Below are 6,000 nucleotides of genomic sequence, written 5' to 3'. Positions count from 1 at the left end.
AAAGCGTTGCTAAACCCTATACCGACGCTTCCAACAGTGCCGCTTAAGTTGGTGCCACAAGACCCTACAGTGACGCAATTTACAAGCGTCGGTATAGTTTTCCAAAAACCATTGTGACCTTGACGCGCTTTTTGGCCTATTATAGAGGCACTCGTAAGCGTCGCCATTTTTTAATACCACGCACTGCACATTGCCTACTAAGGTACTAATAAGCGCCGCCATAACTTTGTATGGTGTGCTTTTCTATACTTGCCCCGACACTATTAAGCATTGCCATTACCAATGTAACACACTTTTCTATAATCTCTAAAGGCACTTTTAAGCGCCGTAAGAGGTGAACTACCACATTATTCTACTTGTAAAGGCACTTTTTAACGCCGCAAAAGGTAAGATGTACACTTTTGTAATTGTATATCACACAATTAGCATTGCTAATTAACATGATTTTTTTCACAATAAAATTGCAAATACTAAAAAATTTATCAAAAATGTATTATAACCACAAATGTCATTGAGCAAGAAACATTGGAAATTATTAAAGTACCTAAAATCATTCAAACAACACAATCATCTAACTTATACATAAAAAATTCGTTCAATAACTAGAATGAAATTTATGCCTAAAACAAAATCTATGCAAATATAGATTCAATTATATTTTGTAAGACAAAATAATGTGCTTTGAAATTGCCTTCATGTTCCAACTTTCAAGTTGCTAAAGCATAACCTGCATCAGTTAAGACAAATAATCAACTAAATTTAAAAGTAATCAATAATCCTTACAATTATGTAATGAAAGATACACATATCTACAAGGTACCAAAGTTATCTAGTTGGAGTAAACATAGGATGTATGTTAAATATACAATTAACAATCTAACCTCCAATTGAAGATCTTACTAGTGTAATAGCTAATCTCTAGGATAAGTGTCATTGTTAGATAACCTGGGAGAAGCTTCAACACCCTAGATAAACAACAATTATCAATGCAACTTCCGGGCATCAATTCAAAAAGAGTAAAAGCAGCTAATTTAATGAGAAATTGAACTTGGAAAATTACTGTAAAACATAATTCAATAAAAATATTCAAAGATGAAATACTCCCCACATTACACAATTTGTTATTAATAGTTGTTACGTTACTGACATTATTGTCAATGTAAACTGTAATAGTACGTGTAAGTTTTGAATTTTGCAAAGGACAATGTTCAACCAATGAAAATAATTAATGTCACCAAATTAGTCGACCCTTAAGTTTTCCAAGTCAACACAATAAATATGTCAATACATACATAATTGTAAGCAGTGAAAGAAGTAGAGAAAGGTAAGTATTAGAAAAAGAATATAAAAGAAACAACTTTCTAATAATCCATCCTTTCAGCATCAAATTTTCTCAAATCACAATGAGAAGATAATCTAAAGCAAATATTAAAAGAACACTGAAGTTTGACAAAAAAAATAAAAACAAAAACCAAATCAATCATAAGTTCATAAGCCAACTAAATGATGAAATACTTAGCAGGTACTCCAATTTTTATTTCTTATCCCACCTAAAAACCAAATCCCATAAAATACTTTAAAGAAAAAGTCATTACCTAATGTTCATATATCTATTTCCAGAAAGTCTATTATAAACTTAGGCACCTTCCAAAGTTATTTTCAACTGATGTAGAACACTGAAGTTTGACAAAAAAAGAAAAACAAAACCCAAATCAATCATAAGTTCATAAGCCAACTAAATGATGAAATACTTAGCAGGTACTCCAATTTTTATTTCTTATCCCACCTAAAAACCAAATCCTATAAAATACTTTAAAGAAAAAGTCATTACCTAATGTTCATATATCTATTTTCAGAAAGTCTATTATAAACTTGGGCACCTTCCAAAGTTATTTTCAACTGATGTAGAACTACTCTAGAATTACTCTACCATGCTAACTACCAAACAAATACCTTATAGTTGTATGGACAAGGCAAAAAGAAACCGAGCATGATGCCCAAGTTGGTTCTGCACACCGGGAACCAGGCAGCAAGAGGAAGACATATCTATGCTTATGACAATGCAAAATAATCTTGGACCTACAGGCTATCCATGATAGTTTACAAGAAAAGTACTCTAAGAAGAGATGTAAATTACATATTTGTTTGAGCTATAAGGAAACCATGAAGATTCTAACTAGAAAAGAACCGAAGGAAATAAAAAAATCTAATAGAAAATTAGAAATTTATTATATAATTTTCACTATGTTTCGATCTCTTTAGATGGAATTGAGTAATCTATCTTTTGCCCCTTGTCAAAAAACAAAGAGCAAAGACACCAATAAAGGAGTTTATAGTCCCTATCCTGTACTTCACCAATCTTCTTGTACATAGACCAACATCTCTCTGTCCCCTACCTCAACCCAAGCACATACACCCCTCACAATCATCCTGCCACATAGCAACATGATTCTATTACAGCCAGCCAAGCCTACAAATTTATAGGAACACTTCCAATAAGGGAATATTTAGCCACCCTCCCAATCCACACAAAAGTGACCAAACTGTAACTTAAGAGTTTTGATTGAATTCATAACTACATCCATTTTTGTACCAACAATTTCAAACAAGTCCTTTTACACTTTATTTTCCAAACTTATATGATCAATATATTTCCTACTTAATGTGGGTAAAATATAAACACACTACACTTTTAAACACCTAGACTAAGCCAAGAAGCATCAGTAAACTGATGGCATAATTTTAATGTATAAACCAACAAAATTTTTGAGTACCCATACATCATCATGGTAATTTAAGGTAGCGAAAATTGCAAACCTAAACTAAAAGATTCTAAAGAAATTATAAAACATGGAATAAGCAAAGGGGAGTTATTGATGAATTAAGCACTCATTACACATAATTACAAAGCAGACAACGAAACAAACTAAACACTCATATATATATATATATATATATATATTAAGCTATACAACATATTTAACACAACCAAATAAATTCAATAATAATGAGAAAATGTTAAACGAATATGACTCATATGTTGTCATAAACATGCAGTAAACATACCTAATTAACCTTTTTTCCTCAATTTCTTTCGTATTGACTGGAAGTCTTTAAGTGATGCTTACAACTAGACATCAATTAATGAAATCATGGTTTCAATTATAGATGAGATTGAGAAAAAAAAAAAGAAAACGAATTAGCTTAATTGAAAAAAGAAAAATAAAAGAATAAATAACAAAATCAAAATTGACAAAATAAACTTGTAAAACGAAAAAATTGATAAAACCCTAAACATTCAGCAAATCGTAAAGGTCATAGCGAAATAGAGAAAAATTATGTAAAATTGAAAGGGGAAAATTCTGCACATCTAAAATAATAATGAGAAAAAATTTACCTAGGATGAGAAATTCAATTCAGCAAATTGTATTGGTTGACAAGATCGAATGAAATTCACAAATAAAATTGAAGGATTAAGCAAATAAAAAGGGAAAATTCAGCAAAAGGGTAATGGATTTAAAGTTTAGGGTTCTTCAAGCCGAAATTCGAGATTGATATTGAGAGAGGTATAGAGATTGAGAGTATAATTGGGGAAATTTGATGTTAGGGATTCACGAATGAGTTGAGATTTTTTTTTTTTGAATGGAGCGGTGATTTCATTAAATAATAATAGTCATTCGGCACTTACAATCATGGGAATTTAGATCTAAAATTATCGAGGAGCAATTCAGAAGCGATGTCATTCAAAAAAAAAAAAATCTCAACTCTTAATGAATGGAATAGGGAGCGATGATTTCTTTATATAATAATAGTCATTCAGCACTTACAATCATCCCTTAAGAGATCTAAATTCTCAATACAAGAATTAAAAACCCCTAAACTAATGGCATCGCTTCTGAATTGCTCCTTTATAATTTTAGATGTCTTTGCATCGTTCTTGACAGAGCTCCATTGATGTATAATCACAAAAGTGATAAAACTTGATTGGTCAACAAGATCTGCAAATTTGCAAGACAAATCTTCTAAATCTGCACCCCTATACCAACATACCCGTAATTCCACAAATTTACAAGACGAATTTTCCAAATTTGTATCCTTACACACACTAAAAACAAACAAACAAAATAACTACAATACTAAACCCTACATGGAGGGATTAACTAAACCCTACATGGAGTGACTGACTATAGTCACCATACGATTGGTGATCTTTATTGGCTAAAAACATTAAATTAAAGAAGAATTTGGGGCTTACCATCAATAAAAATCGATGGCAGCCCCTAAGTTTATTGCTGAACAGAGAAAATTTTAGGGTTTTTTTGAGGATTTGAGGTAATGTTTAGTTTGAGATTATTGTTGAACTCAAGATTTCATTTTTATTACAATTTCAGTATTTTCCTTTATTCGGTATAATTTTTGTTTCGGGGTTTTCTGATGTCCTGCGGGAGAGTTACAATTCCGAGACTGGAACCGGACGCCTGTACCTGCAAAATAACGGAGACTCCTGAGAGCTCCGCCTCCAACGGTCAAGTTAGTACCTGATTAAGGAGTAATTAATACGGAAATTAAAGTAATAAGACCTCTCTAGGTGAGAGTGTTTAATGTTGGTAATCTGCTTTGTTAGCGAGATTAGCCGGTTATTAGTGTTCCGTAATGTTTCTGTTCTTCTCTGTTCTTCAGGTGAGATTAATTGCTTGATCAATTGCTCTCTCAATTGCTTGATGTTTTTCTTGATTCCCTTTAATGAGGATTAATTAAGTATTTATAGTCTTGAGAAGCGTGCCACTCTCTAGGTTTAGGGTAAACCTAGGGTTGACCGGGCCTCTAGACAGGATTGGGCCTTGTTGGCCGGTTTTCCCATTTGGCATGGGTGGACACGTGGCGTGCCTTGATTGGTCCGTAGAGGACGTATCTGTGATTGACACGTGGCAGGCTCCTATTGGCCTACGTAAAGGACACGTGGCGGAACCTGGTTGGTCCACTTGTCAGACGGTGATTGGTGGATAAAAATCCCCTAATCATTTGCCCCTCACAGGTGGCACGTGACTGGTCACGTGTCGCCTGTGACAGGTGTCGCACGGTGACAGGCGACGGCCTGCTACAGGTGTCACCTTGCAAACGGCCGAGAGATTTTCCCGCCCAAATTTTGAATTTGGAAGCGACCCTTCGCCTTCTCACTTTGCCTATATAAGGAAGTGTTGACTTCGGTCATTTTCACATTTGAGAACTTTGCGAGAACATTCGGACCCCTGAACTTGCTCTGACATTTCGGACCTTTTCTGCCTATCGCCTGTTCTGACAAGCCGACTGCACCGGATTTCCAGAACTTCATCAACCGTCACTCGTTCAGGTAACTCAGTTCTCTTACTCTTAATTTTCTTTTTATTTTTTGAAATGGCACCACGGAAGCACACGACACGACCTAAGTTTGTGATCAGCCGGTCACCGGGGACGGCTGAATCTAGGACTAGGAGTGCCGCCTGCCCTTTTCTGGACCCATCTTTGCCCTTTATACAAAGTCCGACTGTATCTGTGTCTATGCAGAACGTGATGGCCAGAACAAAAAAGACTGCTATGATCTCAAACTCAGACGGCTCCTCCCAAAGGGTGTTCATTAGTGAAACATCTGACCAGGCGCCAGATGTAGAATTGAAACGAGGCGGCTGCCAAGCCGACAGTTCTGAGAGAGGGGCCAAGGTGGTCCCTTCCCATTTTACCATTGATATGTCTAATTTTCCTCCTGCTCCTTCTAAGGGAGAGGAGGCGGGCCCCTCTGGGAGAGGGGAGGAGTCGTCCTCTTCGGACTCGTCAGAGGACGAGTCCGAGTCCAGCTCTTCTGGCCACAGTTCTCCAGGCTCAGAAGAAAGACATAGCCGCCTACAAGAGGCGAGACTTTCTCATGCAGTTGAGAAGGGGGACAATTGGGCGGAGCCGTCCGCCTCTTACAGAGAGGAAAACGCCCCCTACTACTGCATGGTACCCCGGGGCCGGATCGCAACC

At 36.0% G+C, this 6,000-nt stretch overlaps 1 long non-coding RNA gene across 2 annotated transcripts; it reads right to left on the bottom strand.

Moving 5' to 3' along the window:
• Nucleotides 1-501: 501 nt before the first annotated feature.
• Nucleotides 502-3,878, bottom strand: LOC110702889. Of its 2 annotated transcripts, XR_002507610.1 has the most exons (4): nucleotides 3,398-3,878; nucleotides 3,067-3,130; nucleotides 882-965; nucleotides 502-727 (listed from the first exon to the last, which is right to left on the bottom strand). It is a non-coding gene; the product is annotated as an uncharacterized LOC110702889 (long non-coding RNA). The 2 variants fall into 2 exon arrangements; XR_002507609.1 differs by lacking the exon at nucleotides 3,067-3,130 and having other exon boundaries at nucleotides 3,398-3,865.
• Between the last annotated feature and the right edge of the window lie 2,122 nt (nucleotides 3,879-6,000).

This window comes from Chenopodium quinoa, unplaced genomic scaffold (genome assembly GCF_001683475.1).
Source record: "Chenopodium quinoa cultivar QQ74 unplaced genomic scaffold, ASM168347v1, whole genome shotgun sequence".
NCBI classification, from domain to species: Eukaryota; Viridiplantae; Streptophyta; class Magnoliopsida; order Caryophyllales; family Amaranthaceae; genus Chenopodium; species Chenopodium quinoa.
Note: the sequence above shows the minus strand (reverse complement) of the source record. Positions and strands in the feature narration are given on the sequence as shown.